Below are 20,801 nucleotides of genomic sequence, written 5' to 3' on the forward strand. Positions count from 1 at the left end.
GGCAACTTCTTAATCAAGATCTTTTTTATTGGGCTGTACAATAGAGTCCAACACAGCTAAGGAGGCTAAGTCTACGACCATTGCCACTAAGGGGGTTTCAATTGTGGGGGTTGTAAGTACACTAGCATCTCCTGCTTCTTGAGTCTGGAAGGGTATAATTGAAGGGTTTTCTTGGGCCACATTTCTATTATTGTCTCCAAGTGAGGGAGTCTCACTCTCCTTGAGAGTTTTAGCTTGGATTGCTTTACATATGTCTTCATTTTTTCGCTTCTTGTTCTTCTTTGTGCTGCTCAATTTACCTAAATATTGAATGACTTTCTTAAAGCCCTCAATATAAAAGTCTATGAAGTTCTCACTTGGAGTGTCCTCTTTAAGATCTACATACCCTACTTTTGACATTGTCACTCCATCCAATCAAACTTCACCAAGTCTTGAGCAAAGGCCACTGGATCCAACAAGTAGGAATCACCACTGAGTAGCTTTACTCCAAGACATGGAGACATGCCAAGATCTAACCAATCTTTCTTTAGCTCCTTAATCCATAGTCTTTGAAGGAAAATTTCTCTTTATGTTGAAAGAACAAGTGGACTCTCTCATCACTCCCACCATTTGGTAAGGAAAAATCTAGATACAAAAAACTTGGTGTTGCTATCCTTTTGCATCAACCAACTTTGAATGATTATCTTATGAGCCATTTTTTTGTAAAAATAACCACATATATTTAGACAAGATGGATATTAATACACCCATATGGACCTAGGGCCACAGAGTCCCCTTTATGTTATTGAGGACCCCTATGGTCCTAGGTCCAAATGGTGCCAACAAAATGGTTCTACAAGGGCACCTAGGCCACCTCTATGACCCTAGGATCATAGCATCTCTTATGACATTACAGGAACCTTGTGGCCCTAGGTCCATAGGGTGCCAAAGTAGTAGCCCTTGATTGGCCTAAATGCCCCTGTAGAGCCTCTCCACTGGCACCCTATGGCCCTAGGTCCTAAGGGTTTTCTTTAATTGAATCAGAGTTTTGATGTGCATGATGTCCATGTAGGTGCCCTTGAGTGGCCTAAATGCTCTTTAGAGATTCTATATTGGCACCCTATGCCCCTAGGGCCATAGGGTACACTCTAATATAATGATATTTCCTATGTACATAGTTCCCATGTAGGTTCCCTTGATTGGCATAAATGTCCCTTTATAGCTCCTACATTGGCACATTGTAAACTACCTCACATTCTCTAGCCATGCCCAATCCATGCACACCTCAGTCTAGAGGTGCATAGAGATTAGGATCACCGGGTTATAATCTCGTCTTTATTGGCCAATGCCTATATTCATGGGGGTACAACATAGGTGCACACCCATGTTTACATGACAATGAATGTAGTGGGAAAAACCACTTTGCCTTCTGGTTTATTTCTAAATTGCAATCTCTATCGTAAGCCTAGACTAACTAGAATGTCAAAATTGCATCTTTGCTTGTGTATGTAGAATTACATGTACTTAGAATAAGTCGCAGGTTGCCCTCTATTGTAATGAGAGATCCTATGGCCCTAGGGATTTCATGGTGCATATACAAGTGTCCTTGAATAGCCTAAATTCTCTTTGAGAGCTTATACATTGACACCTAGGCCACCTTCTAGCCCTAGGGCCTTAGATTGCCCTCTATTCTAATGAGAGATCCTATGGCCCTAGGTACATAGGGTGCCAATGCATAAGCTCAAGGTCCATAGGTTTCCCTTTATTCCAATTAAAGATCCTACGGCCCTAGTGCCATAGGTTGTTGCCCTCTATTCCAATTAGAAATCCTATGAACCTAGGATCATAGGATTGCCATGGTGCCCATGTAGGTTCCCTTGAATGGTTTAAAAGGACTTTGAGAGCTTTTACATTGACACACAGGCCACCCTATGGTCCTAGGACCATAATTTGTCCTCTATTTTAATGAGACATCTATGGCCTTAGGGCCGTAGGGTGCCGATATATAATCTCAAGGGCCATAGAGTGCCCTCTATTCCAATTAGAGATCATATGGCCCTAGGGCCATAGGGTTTCCATGGTTCATATGTAGGTGCTCTTGAATGGCATAAATGCTTATTGAGAGCTTTTACATCGACACATAGGCCACCCTCTATCCCTAGGGCCATAGGTTTCCCTCTATTCTAATGAGAGATCCTCTTGGAGGGGTCACTTAATAATTATGTGACTATCACGTGAGTGCAGCAAAAGGAATTATCAAATTTTATTTGTTCTCACATTTTCACATATACAAGGGTACCATAAAATGGAATTGAAAAAAAAAATACAGATGGAACAGAACAGGCGTGTATTTTATTTGTAAAAAATTCAAAGATAAGGAGGTTAATAAATAGTCTTTGCACACGCGATATGTGCAATTTATACATAGTGAAACCCCCCCCCCCCCCCCCCCCCCAAAGGAGATCCTATGGCCTAGGGCCATAGGGTTCCAATGTATAAGCTCAAGGGTCATAGGTTACCCTCTATTCCAATGAGACATCATACGGCCCTAGGCTACCATGGTGAATATGTAGGTACCCTAAATAGTCTAAATTCTCTTTGAAAGCTTTTACATTGATACCTAGGCCACCCTTTGACCGTAGGGCCATAGGTTGCCCTCTATTCTAATGAGATATTCTATGGCCTAGGGCCATAGGGTGCCAATGTAGAATCTCTAGGGACATTGGTTTACATCTAGAGATCTTGTGTACATGCCCTTGAATGTCTTAATTTCTCTTTGAGATTGTTCTTTAAGAGCTTTACATTGACACATAGGCCACCCTCTGGCCCTAGGGCCATAGGTTGTCCTCTATTCTGATGAGATATCTTATGGACCTAGGGCCATAGGGTGCCAATGTAGAAGCTCAAGGGCCATAAGGTGCCCTCTATTCCGATTAGAGATTCTATGGCCCTATGGCCATAGGTCTGCCATGGTGCATAAGTAGGTGCCCTTGAATGGCCTAAATGCTCTTTGTGAGCTTTTACGTTGCTACCTAGGATACCCTACGGTCCTAGGGCTATAGGTTACCCTCTATTCTAATGTGAGATCTTATGGCCCTAGGGCCATACGGTGCCAATGTAGAATCTCAAGGGCCATAAGGTGCCCTCTATTCCAATTAGATATTCTATGGCCCTATGGAAATAGGTCTGCAATGGTGCATAAGTAGGTGCCCTTGAATGGCCTAAATGCTCTTTGTGAGCTTTTATGTTGCTACCTAGGATACCCTACGATCCTAGGGCTATAGGTTACCCTCTATTCTAATGTGAGATCCTATGGCCCTAGGTCCATAGGGCCATAGGTTTTCGTCTATTTCAATTGGAGATCCTATGGATATAGCGCTATCATGGTGCATATGTAGATGCCCTTGAATGGACTAAATGCTCTTTGAGAGCTTTTAAATTGACACATAGGTGACCCTGAGGTCCTAGATCCATAGGTTTCCCTCTATTCTAATGAGAGATCCTATGGCCCTAGGTCCATAGGGTACCAATATAGAAGCTCAAGGGCCATAGGTTTCCCTCTATTCCAATTAGAGACCGTATGGCCCTAGGGCCATAGGACTACCAAGGTGCATAATTAGGTGCCATTGAATGGTCTAAAAAGAGCTTTTACATTGACACCTATGTCACCCTATCATTGTTGGAGGCTCTCTATTCTAATGAGAGATCTTATTGCCCTAGGGCCATAGCATGCCAATGTATAAGCTCAAGTTCCATAGGTTTCCCTCTATTCCAATTAAAATTTATATGGCCATAGGGCTTCCGTGATGCATATTCAAGTACCCTTGAATGGTTGAAATTCTGATAGCTAGGCCACCCTCTAGTCCTAGGACGTAGGTTTTCCTCTATTCCAATAAGAGATCATATGGCTCTACAGCCATAGGGAGCTAATGTAAAATCTCAAGGGCCATGTGAAGCCCTCTATTATAGTTAGAGATCCTATAGCCCTATGGCTATAGGGCTGCCATGGTGTCCATGCAGATGCCCTTGAATGGACTAAATGCTCTTTGAGAGCTTTTACATTGTCACATAGGACACCCTTTGGCCCATAGGCTTCCATGGTGCATATGTAGGTGCCCTTGAATGGCCTTAATTTTTTTTGAGAGCTTTTACATTGACACTTATGTCACCCTCTCATCCTAGGGCCATAGGTTGCCCTCTATTCTAATGAGAAATCCTATGGACTTAGGGCCCTAGGGTGCCAATGTATAAGCTCAAGGGGCATAGTTTTTCCACTATTCCAATAAGAGATCTTATGGGCCTAATGTCATAGGGCTACTATGGTGTATATGTAGGTGCCCTTGAATGGCCTAAATGCCTATTGAGAGCTTTTACATTGACACATAGGTCAACCTCTGGTCCTAGGGTCATAAGTTTCCCTCTATTCTGATGTGAGATCCTGTCTAAGACACCTAGGTATTATCCTACCAAGTCTAGTCGCAATTCAACAAGGTACCTAAATCACAATCCATCATGATCAAGGTCCTTAAAATTACAATAGAACTATTCAAAAAGGTTGCCCTATGGTCTAAGAACACTCTCTTATGGTCAAAATGTCAAAAAACATTGATTTAAGCTCTCAATTCTGAAGATTACGCTCACTAATGCTGACAAGCACAAGCACAAAATGTAGCCAAGTGGCTTCACGCCAGGCCCGTGCAAGCATTACTCATCACGGGGATTGAATAGGGTGCACCACCTAGCTTTGAGTGGCTAGGACGCGGACAACAGCGATTCAAATAACACTAACATAGCATACCACAGATAGAGAGAGAGAGAGAGAGAGAGAGATGGAGACGCAGACGGAGGGGATGAATACCCTTCGGAATGTGAGGGAAACTTGATTCAAGATGGTATTTACAAAACTCTTAGTTCGACGAGATGGAGACCACGTTTTGTGTGTGTGTGTGTGTGTGTGTGTGTGTGTGTGTGTGTATGTGCGCGTGTGTGTGCGTGTGTGTGTTTAAGTATGAAAAATCCCCTCATAATTGAACCATACTTAGACAATTGCATTAGATAATATATTAAATAACAATATTTTAAAACAAGATGTCATAAATCATTTCATATACACCAATACATCATTCTGTATCTAATGGATAATGCAATCGTTTAGATCAAAAAATTGATCTTTGCTCATTACAATATAGTATCTTAGTGTTGTATCTTATGTGCCCATCCTTTGGGATGAGCTTCCACTACATCTACATGTAGAAGGATCCAGCTGGTACATTTGCTGGTACATTGGATGATCTTTTGTTACTGCTGCAATTTTCGTTGTAATCCCAAGGAAAGAGTCTCTTACCTGCCACCATCCAAGAAACACAAGCCTGTCAGAACTAGCATTACTTGGGAAGACAGGTGTCAACGACTCCCTCCCCTTGTTATTGGTGTCAAAAATTATAACACAAACTACCACCATAACCAAGATCTAATATCATGTTTGAGCCATTTATATATGCTACTGTTTATATCTTTTAATTCTAGAAAAAATTGGACAGCATCTCCTTTGTAAATTGGATCAATTTTCAAAAGTCCAGTCTACTACCATCTCTTCCGAGACCCCCACTTGAGGATTAAGGCTCTTTAAATTTGAACGAACTTCAAAGTAAAACATTTGTGTTCAAAATTATGTATTTATCCAAAAGCATCAAAAAGTACTTTGTAATTGTGAAGTCACCACTATATACTTACCTTCATCAGAAGTGATTTCCTGCATACAAAGATACATGTCTTTAAGGTCATTTTGCTAGGTGGATGTTTTAAGTTGGACAGCATTTTTTTTACATACAAATTGTATTTCAAAATTTTCGGTCATTACCACTTCCTCGAAGATCTTTACCAGAGGCATAAGCATATTTATGCTAATGATAGTCATTCCCCATCCATACATTTATTATTACTTTTGCCAAGTTTCAAGAGCAAGCAAATATATATCTGTGATAAAAAAACCAATGCCTAAACTTGATTAACTCCAAGTCTAAAGGGTAATTTAGACCAATCAAGTCACCCCATTTCCGTATTGCAACTCTGAGTGCCGAACCCCAAACATAATCCGATACATATACTTTAGTGTCAACTTCCAGTAACGAAATGACTAATGTAGTTAGCAATCCAGGTAGATATCACGGCCAATGGATCCCCAACTCCGATCCATCAACTCAGGCAAACTCTCATCAGTGAATAGAAAATCCAAAAACTTCAAACTATGTTAAGTACAAAACCCGGAAATGGACACCACTACTTGCAGGTTTCAAATGTTTTTCTTTCCGACATACCTTCTAAGAACTTGTTACTTATCAAAAACCCAAAATATATTGAGTAGGTGCAATTGCGATCATGTCAAAATCGCTTAGTCACAGGTATGCAACAATATATCAGCACCAGTAAAGTGTCCATTATCAACTCAAGACACTGACTATGCAAAAGGATACTACCGCCAGGCAAATCTCTAGTATAAGATTAGGACTTCAGTGTTTAGTGGACGTTTTTCGAGAAACAATCCCAAATAAACCATCTAATATTATATGCAAGCACAGCACCAGGGTATGGCGAATCGGAACTATGTATGCAAAAATTTCAGCAGCATTTCCTTTGTTTATGCTCAGTCATTTCAAAAAAGACCAGTCAATGCCATCTCCCACGAGACCCTCACATGAGGTTGTATGCAACCGATAGTGACAATCATTTCCTAAGACAAAGAGTGTCTTTTATTTTATTTTAATCCAACCTTGTTGCATTCAGGTCAAATGATAAGACTTTTTCCTGCAAGTCAAAATGTGAGCAGCATGGGTAATTTGCTTCAGACAGCATCAGCAAAGTGTTGAGACAAAGTATGCAAAACCCCAAATACTGACTAGGTACATGGCACCTACTTGTAGAATACACATTTTTGAGGGATGCTCATTCAAATGCACATGTACTGAGTATACGGCACATAATAACCTGTATATATGTCTAAACCTGTCTATTTCATTGATTTTATTCAAGGCATGTACTCAAGCCCAGCTGCAACCAAAAAAAATACTCTAAGAAAATGTTTAGGCTTATGTACAAAGTTTAGAGTATGTCAAAAACCTCGAAAAACAATCAAAAGACTAAGCCATTACAATGTCAAAAAAGTGTACTGAGTAGGTGCAGCTGCACCTACCTGGATTGCGTAACTCTCCGATGCAACATATATAGAGTTGGTGATGAAGGTCAGAAGAACCCAAGATCACAAGTCTGCGAGATCGCCAAATAAAGCATATGTCTGTAACCAAAGCAACACCGTGACAATGGATGTAATCTTCAATTCTACATTTACAAATGATGCCATCTTTCAATAGCCAGGGAGTTGATGGAGCCCACACCTGAGAAGGGTTCATAAAGTGCACAATCTGCAAGAGCAAATAGAGCCAAAGAGCCATCATTTTTGCCACAGTATGTCCGCCACATTGCTAATTGATTGTGTTCATGCGTGGTATGTCCATGATCATGCGAGGACTGTCCATCATATGCAAGCACGGCACTAGGGTATGGCAAACGGGAAAAGACATACACACGCTATCATGTATATGTGTGTGTGTGTGTGTGTGTGTGTGTGTGTGTGTGTGTGTGTGTGTGTGTGTGTGTGTGTGTGTGTGTGTGTGTGTGTGTGTGTGTGTGTGTGTGTGTGTGTGTGTGTGTGTGTGTGTGTGTGTGTGTGTATTGGAGGAGGCATAGGGACGGGGGACTGCTCCAATCCCTGTGTGTGGATCCTGATAGAGCCGATCCTTGTGTGTGTATGTGAGTGTGTGCGTACACGATAGAGAAAGAGAGATGTAGATCCTGCGCACTTGTGTGTGTGTGTATGAGCCGAGGAAGATAAGTTGCTATCTGTGAGCACCAACCAACGAGGGCGCTGCAGTTATGCATGCTCGATTTTGTGTGTGTGTGTGTGTGTGTGTGTGTGTGTGTGTGTGTGTGTGTGTGTGTGTGTGTGTGTGTGTGTGTGTGTGTGTGTGTGTGTGTGTGTGTGTGTGTGTGTGTGTGTGTGTGTGTGTGTGTGTGTGTGTGTGTGTGTGTGTGTGTGTGTGTGTGTGTCGACCTACCACGTAAAGTGGTTATAGTTGTAATGCAGCTAAAAATGGTTAGAATTGTACTTCGATTGGGTAGGAGAGAGAGAAATGCATCTATAGCTTATGTGCCATGCAGGATACATTTATGTATATGTAACATGTCAGGGTATCCACCAAAATTCGGTACTTAATGCCCATGTGCAAGCGATGAAGGCATCCACATGTCCTTAATTAGAGGTGGGTTATGCATAGGTAATGGTACCATATTGAGTTCTAGTTACTACAATCATGAACAAAACTCTCACTCCCCCTGTCACAAGAAGAGGCAAGGATAGAAGGTGGTCTTTCCTGTGACTACCGAAATTAGGAGTTAAGAAAAGGTAGGCTTGTTTGCTAGCATGTAACAAGATAGGGTATCCACATGTTCACAGCTCCAGTTAAGCCAAAAGACACATCATCAAATAGCCCAAGTTGCGTAAAAAAATATATGTAAACCATTCAGTAAACCAAGCTATTATCCATAGTGCATGTGTGTGGGGAAAGAGAAGGGGCTCGAAAGCAGTTCCAAGAGGGATAATGCCCACTAATTCAGTAAATTATTGCTACTATTCGCTTTATCGATCGTGCATGTGTGTGGGAAGAGATAAGGGGCTCGAAAGCAATTCAAAGACAGATAGTGCCCATTAATTGTCATTGAGACCTATAAATCGAAATATCTGTTTATTAAGGGTGAAGAGGGAAGCACTAATACACGCCAACATACACATTATTATTAACTATGTAGTGACTGGAGTAGGGCCAAAATAGAGAATAGTCTCTATATCTAATAAGCAAGGGTGTGTGTGGGTGTGGTAGGGATTTAGTACCATGAACCATTACCTGTGGTCTTCTATAGAGACACAGGGAAACTTTTCTAGAGAATAGCAGCTCTAGGTTAGCACACCATAAAGGGAAGCTGTCAGCCAAGGGTTGGCCAAAAACTTGCCAGCTAGATAAGTGTGTGTGTGTGTGTGTGTGTGTGTGTGTGTGTGTGTGTGAGAGAGAGAGAGAGAGAGACTATAGTGCATTCTCTAGGGGATTTTCACGTGTGCAAAAATCCTACTCTTGTGCATAGTGACCCTTGGAGTCAGTGTGTGTGCATGACTTCTCTTTCAAGCACTCTCCCCCAATAGTGACCTCTCAGTGCTCTTTTATAGGTGCAGGTTGCTTAGTTTAGTATAAACTGATTAGGCTTAGGGCCCTAAATTGGAGAGACAAAATAGGCAGTTGGGTCCCGGATGGTTGACTGGTGCTTTGTTTTGGGAGAAATAAGAAAATGACATTCTTCTAGGTGGGCCTTTGTAACCATCACCTAGAGAGAGGTGAAATATACAAATGGGTTTTTACAAAGTTTCGCTTGGAAAACGGAAAATTAATTATGCTACGGATGTTTACTGAGGAGATGCATCGTGGATGAGATGTCGGAAAATTGCAGGCTTTACTGGTGCGTTGGTGTAGCGCGCTCGTCATTTTCGATGCTGACTGGGGCATGCCTTCGGCGTCATCCTTCGGTTTGTTGTCGCCATCGTGTGTTTTTGGTCTTTCTTCGTTTGTCAAAGCATCGATATCCATTCCTTTGCTTTTCTGCTTCTTGTGCATGTCATGTGGGTGCGTTATTGGTGTGTATGTGGCTGTGTGCATGCGCTTATACGTGTAGTGTATGTATGTGTGTGTACATGTATGTTCTTGTGTGTGTGTGTGTGTGTGTGTGTGTGTGTGTGTGTGTGTGTGTGTGTGTGTGTGTGTGTGTGTGTGTGTGTGTGTGTAGCTGTTTAAATCTTAACTAATAAGACATAATTGAATTTTTACATTCAAAAGACAGTTGGCCAAGGAATAATGAACAGATATGTACAAAAATAACTCAGTATTAGAATTATTTAGGTACAATGATTGTAGGAAAGAGATTCTCTTTCAGTAAGACCAATAGTAAAAGAACTTCCCCGTTCCTCAGTGAGTACTTCAATACAGTAAGGTTTGTTGCCAAAGAAAAGAAAACCCTCCAAGATAGGATAGAGTCCTTACTTGCATCCATCCAAACAAGACAACAATTCTATTAGCCTTGGATGTGTTTTACAGGTATCAATAGACCATATCAGTTGTTATACATGTCCATCTTACAGAATTTAATCACTTTAGACAAGCTAGGTCATCTATTAGAACTTGTATGTTAGAAATCTTTATTTATTTACTTCAAAAAATGAATGGTATAATCTCCTTTCTGAATGGTGAAGTCCACCAAAAAATTTAACAATATTGCAGTTTACTTGTAAGTCTAGAGCAAAAAAGCCCTTTTAGTTTATAGAGTTGATTTACTTGATGAATTCAATATGTAATTTTTTCTTTAATCTTTCACTAATGGCTGGCTCAAAAAGTAAAGGCCAAGCACTTCCAAACAAGTTAAAATATGCCATGCTGATTAGATCATTTACAGTGAGCTCTATATCAATTACTGCTTCTAGTACCTCGATTTTTTTGAGGAAAAACCACATCATACTCACTATCTCCATTCGGAAAGTTGTTACCAGTACCAAAAGGGTGGTATGCAAAACAGTACTACCAGCTTCAAGAGTAAGAATCCATCGACTTAATGAGGTACAACATTTACAGAACCATAGCTTGGTTACCATGTCAAAGCCTAGGATAGCTGTTATATACTTACCTTCAGAAGTACCAAATCCATGATCTCCTCATACCAGCTAATAGCATCCCTTAAAACAAAGAAGGGTAATGTCCAGCCATGTTTGTGCAAGATTTCAATCATTTTTTCCATACCTTGTAACTACCAAAGGTACTAAACGAATAGATCCCTTTTTTTTCCAAAACCAAACCAGCAGAAAGGCAAAATAACCAATTAAGCCCGTAACTGTAAGAACCTACAGAGGCGGCTAGAATAGAGCCAAGAAAACCCCATCCAAAACCATTTTATTGCCTCAGTTAATCAAACCACAGTCACCTTTTATTCATAAGAAGTTATTAGGGCCACACTATATAAGTGCCAAGGTATAGCTGCTATTGAGAACAGCCATGTAATCAAGCCGAACCAGCATCCTCACACAAACACACACACATATACACACACAAACACCCACCCACACACATATACACACATTGAGCCTGCATCGGTAAAGTCCTAAAGCGGCAAAAAAACCAATATAGCAATCTGTAGAGTTTACACCGTTCATTCAGGTGTTCTACCCATTAATACAGTCAACAAAAAGGCCCAAAATCAGTCGCTCTTTATGCACAAGCGGTCCCAAGGCCCACAAAAATGCCCAGGCGTAGCAGTTTTAAGCAAAACCAATTGTATATGACAACAGGCACCCGAACTTACCTACTGTGTTCACCTTGTTTAGCTCAAAATAGAAACAAACGAGAACTGTAAAACCCAGTACCTGAGATGAATTATGACCAGTATACTAGTGTGTGTGTGTGTGTGTGTGTGTGTGTGTGTGTGTGTGTGTGTGTGTGTGTGTGTGTGTGTGTGTGTGTGTGTGTGTGTGTGTGTGTGTGTGTGTGTGTGTGTGTGTGTGTGTGTGTGTGTGTGTGTGTGTGGTGAGAGAGAGAGAGCTGAAATTCTTATTTTATGCCAACACGGGACGAGCGAGAGAGAGAGAGAGAGAGAGAGAGAGAGAGAGAGAGAGAGAGAGATGATTTTTCTATTGATAATGGATGAGAGAGAGAGAGAGAGATTGAGAGAGCGCCAAGCAAGATGGTAGAGAGAGAGAGAGAGAGAGAGAGAGAGAGAATGGTGACCCTTCTATGAGTGCCAGGACAAGGAGGGGGGTGGCGGCAAGCTGAAGCAAAAAACAATTTATATTTATTTATTTATTTATTTATTTATTTATTTATTTATTTATTTTGTAATGCTCCCCCTCTTTGGGGTTAGTGCCCATGGCCAAGGCTCTCGAAAGCCTGCCATCATTAGCCCTCCCCTTCTTCTGGCTAGAGGCATTCATGCCTCTAGCTCTACTTTTGATTCTCTAGCAGTAGAGTTGGAGGGTTCTCCCTCCTCTATAATATGTACCATGAACTCTGGATCAAACCTTAAGAATTACCTTTTGAGCCTCCATCCATTGACTCTAGTCTTGTGAATTCGACCATCTACTCCATCAATTTGTCGCTACCATTGGTGTATCGCCTTTTGATGATGAATGGCCCTTCCCATCTGGACTGAAACTTCTTATCTTTCCTAGTGTTGAATCTGTTGTCATATCTCAATACTAACATGCCTTTCTTCAGACCCTTTTCCTTAAGCCCTTGATTGAATGTGAGTCGGCATCATTCTGCTTGCATCGTTTAGTAGTTGATTGCATCTTCCATGTCTAGCTGAAGCCTTTCTGGATCCAAGAAGTGGTTGTGGAGATAGGCAATTGGGTGTTGTAACTGGCTAGCCATGACTCACAAGCTGGCTATCTGCACGTCGATGGGTAGATTGTCCTCTTTTCCGATATACCATATGGAAAGGGGTGAAGCCTAGTGATGTTTGAAATGTCGTGTGCTAGGCCCAAAGAGCGTCCATGAGATGCTTATCCCAATCTCTTGTGTGGTTATTCACCTGCTTTGTGATGATCTTACAGATCATGCAGTTTACCTTTTCCACTAGACCATTGCACTAAGGATAGTATGGAGTTGACTGTCGGTGTGTGATGCCTAGCTTTTTCATCAGGGTTCTCCCACCAAGTCGCCTCTGAAACTTGGCTCTCTATTAGATATTATCTCTAGAGGTGTACCAAAGCGGCAATAGATGTGCTTAAATATGAAATTCTCCACTTCTTGGATTGTAATGTGTGTGGTGGCTGCTGCTTCCGCCCATCGGGTCATGTAGTCTACACCAACTAGAATGTACAGTTTATCGGACTGGTTCCTTGGTAAAGTACCAATTGCATCTATCCCCCACTTCTCAAACGGGCCATATGAGATAATAGGATTCTGTGGCTCATAGGTTAGTGTTCAATCACTGGATACTTGACAAGCTCTACGTGTTCTGCACCAATGATGCACATCCCAGTTTAGACTAGGCCAAGAGAATCCCGCATGTAGAATCTTCCTACTAGTAATATCTAGAGCAAAGTGGACGCCGCAAACACCATCATGGAAACTTGAGATTACCTCCATGATTTCACTGGAGATTGGCCCTCGCCTGAGAATCTTGTCTTTGCCCTTTCACTACAAGGTGTTGTTTATAAGGCGGTATCTTGTTGCCTTTTGGACAAGCTATTGTTTTTGGCCCTTGGTATACTCTTCAGGACATTCTCCTATATCTAAGAAGCTGATGATATCAGGCATAGCATCAGCACCCTGGAAGAGGGGCAGCTTCAGTTTGATGGCTCCTATGGAAACATCTTGTATTCTTTCCTTGGCTAGAGCATCTGCTTCTTGATCTTTTTCCCTAGGGATATGAAATAACCGCACCGCTTCAAAATTTATTAAAATATCCTAAACTTGGCGTAATTGGCCAAGCAAAACCTAATTTTTACAAATCTAAGTGCCATTTATCTGCTTTAGTAAGAGCATGGCATCGCGAAACACATTTAGGTGTTGAACCCCTTGCAAAACACATTGTTCTAATCCAAAAATTAGGGCCTCGTACTCTGCTTTGTTGTTGGAGTGGGAGTGTAGTAGTTGCCCAATAGAGAAGACCTTTTCCTTTTTCTCATTGAAAATGACGATGCCAGCTGCAGCCTAGTCCACTGTCCTTTTGTAAGCTCCATCAAAGAAAAGAGAGTGAGCTCCTTCTAGATTACAAACTTCCACCATTGGTGTCACTCCTTTGCCTTTTGTGCTGACCTTTAGCTTCTTCTCATAGTGATGATGAGAAAGAATACCTGCTAGACCAGCTCTGGTGGAGTTCTCCACTTGCATGGTGTAATCAAACTCCTGTAATCTACCAAGCCACTTAAATATTCTAGATGAGACATCCATGTGTTGCATTACATACGGAAAGACTTCTTCCATTCTTGAAATTACAAAGGGTCTAGGCAATAGATAAGAGAGGAACTTTGTAGTGGCAAACATCAATGCAGGCACCATGTGCTCTACCGTGGTGAATCCTTTCCCCAATGGGGTCATGACACAACTAGAGAAGTAGATAGGACACATGAAAGAGGTTTGGGGGTCCTTCTGCATTAGTATGACCCCAAGTGTATCACTTCCTACACTGGGGTTAACATAAAATGGCTCGTCCCATCTAGGGGGTGCAATTGTGGGAAGTGAAGCCAGGATCTATTTCACTTCACTAAATTGTTGCTCATTTTCTTCACTCCATAGGAAGACATCTCTATGGGTGACTTGTAAAGGGAGAACCACTTGAGAGAGCAAGTGAATGAACCTGCTCAAATACCTTACCTTTTGAAGGAAAGAGACCAATTGCTTAGTTGTTGTGGGTGATGACAAAGATACTAAAGCTTGAAGCCTCAATTCCTTTGGCTGAAATTACATGGCCAAGAAGAGTGATGTTGCTTTCACCAATGTGACACTTATCTACATTAAGCTGGACACCCAAGGCCTGTAGCCTAGCCAGGTCATCATAGACCTTGTTCAAATGGAGGGATCAAGATCTGTAGATGCAAAAATCATCTATGAAAATGCGTATTGACTTACCAAAGCATGGCTAGAAGACAAAAGTTACATAGCATTGGAATGTGGCCGGAGCATTGGTGAGGCCAAAAGGCATCACTCTGTAAGAAAAACATCCCCATGGTGTTATGAAGGTTCTTTTTTTTGTCTTCTTCTACAATGCTAATCTAGAAGTAGCATGAGTAGCCATCACATACTGTGTAGCGCTCATGACTTGCCACCTCATTGAGAATCTCGTCTTGGAATGGGAGGGGAAAATGATCCCTCTTTGTTGCTGTATTGAGAGGTTTGTAGTCTACACAAACCCTCCACTTATCATTTTTCTTTGGCGTGACCACCACTAGAGAGACCCACTCTGAGTCTTTGACAGGGTAAATGAAACCTGCCTGTAGCAAATTCCTTACCTCTTTGAGAAATGCCTCTTGCTGAATTACCCCAAGCCTTTTGATCTTTTGCACTACAGATTTACTTCCTTCCTTGAGTCTTATGCGGTGTTGCACCACTGTCATGCCTGTGATCTTGTCATAACCATCAATGAAAAGTGTGGTGAAGCTACCCAGCATAGAGATGTACTCTTGTCTCTCTTCACTAGCTAACTCTAGAGAGCATCCGATGTAACTTACTTGTATCCACCAAGGGTTGCATGCCTGATGGTCCCTCTTGGTTCTCTGATGGTGCTTCATACTATGTCAATCTCTTTGGATCTCTAAGGATGACTCACATCACTTCAATGCTATTGTTGCTCTCTTCAGTTGTTGTCGTCTCTTCTCTCGAGGTGGTCGCAGAGTCACTAGTGAATTCATCATCCGATGCCTCCAAGATCATGTTTGTTGTTTACCAGTCTTCATGTCATAGAATATGGGCTTTCCCTTAGCATCCTGCATCTGGATCATTCAGGTACTCTAGTCCTACTTAGCCTCCATAGCCATGAGCCATAGCCTTTCGTGAATGATAGGGTAGCCCTCCCCTTTGTGAGGCATGAGAAAAATGTCTACCTCCACTTTCATGATGAATGCCTTCACCTTGACTGCATGTACAATGCCTACGCACTTCACTTTGATGTTATTTGCCATTTTAGCTCGGCAAGGTGTCAGCCTACTTACCTCTAGGCCTAGATGGTGCATCATTTTTTCACTCATGATGCATATTTGTGTGCCACCATTTATGTAAATGTTTGAGATGCAATGTCCCTTTATGTGGGCATCCATGATAGGTAGGACGTCATTTAGATTCCTCCTAGAGATAGCCCCAGTTGTCCTTGGTCTTGACTTTCTAGTACTTACCATCTTCATCCATTGTCTCCTCATCCTTGGTGCAAGATGGAGTAATTGGCGTCAGGTTATTTTCGGACCCTGCATCAAAACATCTTGAACTCGCCCAGAGAAAAATCCACGATGTCGATTTTTCCACCGAGGCTTAGACACATGCTTGCTAAACTCTCCTTTTCCTTTCATCTTTTCCTCCCTTTGAGAGGACTCTTCGTGCCTGCCACGCTTCACTTCCATGGCATCTACTTTTTCTACCTTTCCTTTTCCTTTGTCCACCTTTGCCTTTCCTTTAGCTTCAAGACTGGTGACACTTACTACTTGGTTTCCAGCAGGTGGTGGAGGTAGCGGTGGAATGAGAGGTTGAGGTGGTGGTGGTGGTTGTAGGTGCAATCAAAGGATTTGGACCGATGGAATTGGCTCTGGTTGCTTGGGCGGTGGTGGCCTCACGCTTGGTGGAGAAATTTTATTCTACCTTACTCCCCTATTGAAGTTCTACCTTCTTGGATGAGGACAGTAGTACATTTTGTGGCCGTCCTCTCCACAGTTGTAACAATGGTAGTCCTAATCCTGTCTTCGCTGGCCTCTTGCTTAATCTGGACCTCTAGTAGGTGCATGCACTTGTTGCACCAAATGTATTGAGAGATTTTCTAACCGGTTGGTGATTCGGTTGAGCAGATTTTGTTGATCTTCAGTCGGTTCCTATGAATGATTCCTCTGGACGGCTATTGGAGTTGCGGCTAGGTGTGGTTGGGCCCTACCCGGTTCATCTTCCTCAATAGTCCTAGCTTGTAGACGCAATTTCTTATCTTTAAGGTGGGCTACTTCAATTGCTACCTCATACATAGCAAGAACCTTCCCTTCACCTTCTCTTTAAGAATTGGCCATAAACCAGCCATAAACCGGTCTTTCTTTAGGAAAATCGGTGCCCCTTTACCCTCCCTCAGCGATGCAACCCATTGTCCCCATAGATCCATGAACTTTGATTTGTATGTTGCATATTCAACCATACTTCCTTGCTTCAACTCCATAGGCAATTGCCACAATTTATCCGATGTGGTGTCTTCTCCAAAGCACCTTAGAAATGCTACTCTTGGGAGGTTCCACCTCTCCTTGGTGCAAACCACCAAGGCTTTGTACCATGATCTTGGTTCCACTTTCATTAACAGTGGAAAAATATGCAGACGCGAAGCATTGTCATCCCTTCCGAAGACAACGCATGCTATTTCAAGATTATCTAGTTAATCCGAAGCATCTTCCCCCACCTTACGCGTGAAGGTTGGGAAGGAAATGTTTGCCATTGCAAAACACAATTTTTTCAATCTTTTTTTCTTTTTTCTTTTACTTTTTCTTTTTCTACACAAGTAGCTTAGCGGCTTATAGCGGCTTTTTACAAGGTTGGGTGGATAGATCAAAACAGGATGAAAATTGAAACAATAAAGGAGTGATGGTAATCCAACACGAGGAGGATGATGGAATTTGGGGAGCTAAGGATCTCTCCTAGCACCACAGCACCAAACAAAAACACAATCTTCTGCTGATAAAAGATCTTCCTATCTACATATACATGTACGTGCATGTGTTGCAAAAATCTGAACAAAAAAGCGGTTGGTCCATTATCCATGATGCACAGAGTGTAGAGTACTCACTTACATGCCAGTGTTGACAAGTGGCACATCCACAAGAGGTCATCGTCCTTCATAGGCTCCACCTTACCTTCATTGCTCAGTATGTATGGAGTGATGGCAACGTGTTTGACCACTCCTAGCCTTTTAGCTAGCAAAAGTTGCAAGTAGTTACCGTAATCGGCTTGTTGCATGAATTTCCACACCATTTAATTGTACCTCATTTTCGGCCCACTGGGTTTCACTTGTGGTAGACAGTTTCTTCAGGATGAGTTGTATGGGGAGAGGAGGAAGGCCCTCTACCCGCCTTCCAAAATAGCAAGGACAGTAGCCAAACCACTCCTCTCTAGGGCAGGGGAACCTCCTTATCAACTCTGCTTCGGGGTTGTCAAAGTGAGCTAGCAATACTCACATGCGTGTCGCAAATCGATAGGCGATCTTTCGCCACTTTACTTTGGATGACCTCCTTTCTGGCAGCCTAGACACGATTCTACATTCCAGAGCCGAACTCAAAGCACTCGTGTGGCCAAGTGTTTCTTCTTCCTTGGGGGTCATGTGATTTAGGATTAGCCTAGCCCTCCTTTTCCCTTGGCACGAGAAGCCCCTTTGGGCCACTTAGGAGCAGAGGCTACACCTCTATTTTCAGATTCCTTGGGGAAGAGAGTCTTTACTAACCTCTTTCATTCCTTAATATGGATGATTTCTTCACGGTGAAGTCAATGTAGAGGATTGTTAGTAGCAAGCTAACTCGGATACCGTTTTTCGGAGCTCTCACTGTAAAAACACTTATTATTTTGATAAATCGAGAATATTGTAACTCCTATTTTCTGGATAAACCTTGTAATTGATGAGCCACGGCTACAAGCTTCCAGATTGTATCAACGTGTCATTACCCATCTTTAGTTAGAGCTCCCAAAAATATATTAGTTTTAACCACCAAAAACCTTGGCTAAGGTATAAACTTTTGTAAGTTAATTTTGACTTTGGATAATAAAATACACAGGGTGAGATAATGGTGCTCACTTCTCTCCTTCTCGTGGTTCCTACTCCCTCCTTGGTTGTCACATTGCAATCGTGTTTGTTGCATTGCAACTGCAGGTAAGAGCTCTACACATTGACGTAAGCAGTTCACAATATTTCATAGCTTTTGGTGTTGCCAACCCGCGGCCTAATCTCATCATAAGTAGGAATTTACACTTCAAAATCAAAAACTAAGCATAGGCGGGGTATTGGGGTATCATTGCTAAGCATTTAGGTGCATTCTGGGTCGAAAACGACTAGGTCAAAAATCCACTGTTGTTAATAATCGTGATTTTTTCACTTGACCTAAAGTGGGATTTGATACCATAAGCATGAGTGCTTAAGTCTTATAAACATGTCCTAGAAGTTTCGTTACGTTTGGATGTCATCTGATGCTGCAAAGGATGTGATTTGTTTGTTGATGAGCGATTGGCTTTTGGTGATTTCAGTCACTTGAGTGTAGATTGAGTGAGATGTGAGTTGTTGTGTTTTTCGAGAGATTGAAAACCTCTTGTAGCCTCTATGCACTAGTCGATTCAGCTTCGTCCCATGGATTGACAATTTAATCGTGGTTCTCGCTAAATCTGCAATAAGATAGAAGTGAGGCTAGACACCCGTCCCACATTTGGCACCACTACCAGGGATCAAAGAGACCTAAACTAGGGAAAAACACAAGCGTCTTGTGAAGTTATCCTTTAACTTCCTCTAGGATCTCCTAGAGTAAAAACCTTCTTTTTAGAAACCGCATAGCTTAAGATTGTCGTCTTTTGCTGTGTAGAGGTAGTTTGGAGGTAAGTTGTACTTGCCGAGTGCCTTTAGGATTTTAGGATTGTAGAACTAGATTAGGATTTTGAGTAGGATTGAAACAAAACAAGTCTTAAGATCAATGCTCAGAAAACCATAAAAAACAAGAAAACGAGTGTTTGTGCATACTTCTCTCAACCCCATTGCATGAGACCCTAGGAGTAGGGTAAGTAGGATCTAAGGTGGATTTCAGAACATTGCTCTTTCCAAAAGAATCATTGTGAGTTGTTATTTGAAGTTGCAAAATTTCAGGTCTACGGCTAGAAATAGCATGAAAAGACTCCAAATTTAAGAGTTTGTAAAAACTCAGATTATTTACTTTTTCTTGACATTTTAGGCCAAATTAAGTTTTGACTTGATTCATAGGCTTAAAATAGCTCCTGAAAAGACTGTCCATTGAAAAAGTGCAAAAAAATTTTCATTTTGGACGTAAAGTAAATAATCACGATTATTTACTTTCATATCAAAATTGACCAAGGTTGATACCAATGACTCATTGCATGTGTACAAACAACTTTTGTAAAGGCACGTAGGATTTGGATCACAAAACTGGCAAAAAACTGAGTAAAAACTAAATTTTGTACTGACTTTTGGAAACTTGAGTATAAATTGGGAAAAAAATGTCCAAACTCAATGAAATTTGATTCATAGGCTTATATTGATGTGATAAGACATGTGTACATGCTCCCTTCACCAAAAAGATGCAAAAAAATACCATTTGTAAATAATTGTGATTATTTACATCTGCCCTATTTTTCAACTTTTTTTACCAAGTTAGCATACCACTAGTTTTTACATGTTGTAATACGCCCACAAACCAAATTTGGTAAGATTTGGATCTTTGGATTGAAAATTGTTACCAAATTTGCAAAGTCAGTCTGCGTCTGCGGACAGAAAACTCATGACCATTTGACCAAAAATTGTCCAAACTTTATGAAACATGGCTAGGGACCTTAAGTTGAGGTGCTTAACAGATCTGTATCAAGATTGGGACAAAAACTTACAAAAATTTAGCTGGAGTAAATAATCGTGATTATTTATATCTGCTTCAAAAATTGACAATCTTGCATATTTGAGTATACCACAAGGTCAAGCATATCAAGTAGACCACACAAATCAATTTTGGTAAAATTTGGATCACAAAAGTGAGACTTGAGCCAGATTCTTGAAAACCAAGTCTGCGGACACGAAACCGTTGATAAACTTGAACAGAATTTTTCCACACTTTTTGAAACTTGTCCAAGGACCTTAACAGGTTGTATACTTGGCAAACCAAGCCAAAAAGTGCAAAAAACAAACAAAAGTAAAGAATCACGATTATTTACTTTGCTACACAGAGACATCAATTTTGACTTTTAAACTTGTACAGTGTTAGACCAACATAATACAAGGCCACCGAGCAATTTTGGGTTCAA

At 41.4% G+C, this 20,801-nt stretch overlaps 1 pseudogene; it reads right to left on the reverse strand.

Moving 5' to 3' along the window:
* The window catches only part of LOC147436014 (uncharacterized), a 160,068-nt pseudogene extending 149,202 nt beyond the window's left edge, over positions 1–10,866 (reverse strand).
* Positions 10,867–20,801: the final 9,935 nt, after the last annotated feature.

Source organism: Adiantum capillus-veneris, chromosome 18, assembly GCF_014529385.1.
Source record: "Adiantum capillus-veneris isolate H3 chromosome 18, ASM1452938v2, whole genome shotgun sequence".
NCBI classification, from domain to species: Eukaryota; Viridiplantae; Streptophyta; class Polypodiopsida; order Polypodiales; family Pteridaceae; genus Adiantum; species Adiantum capillus-veneris.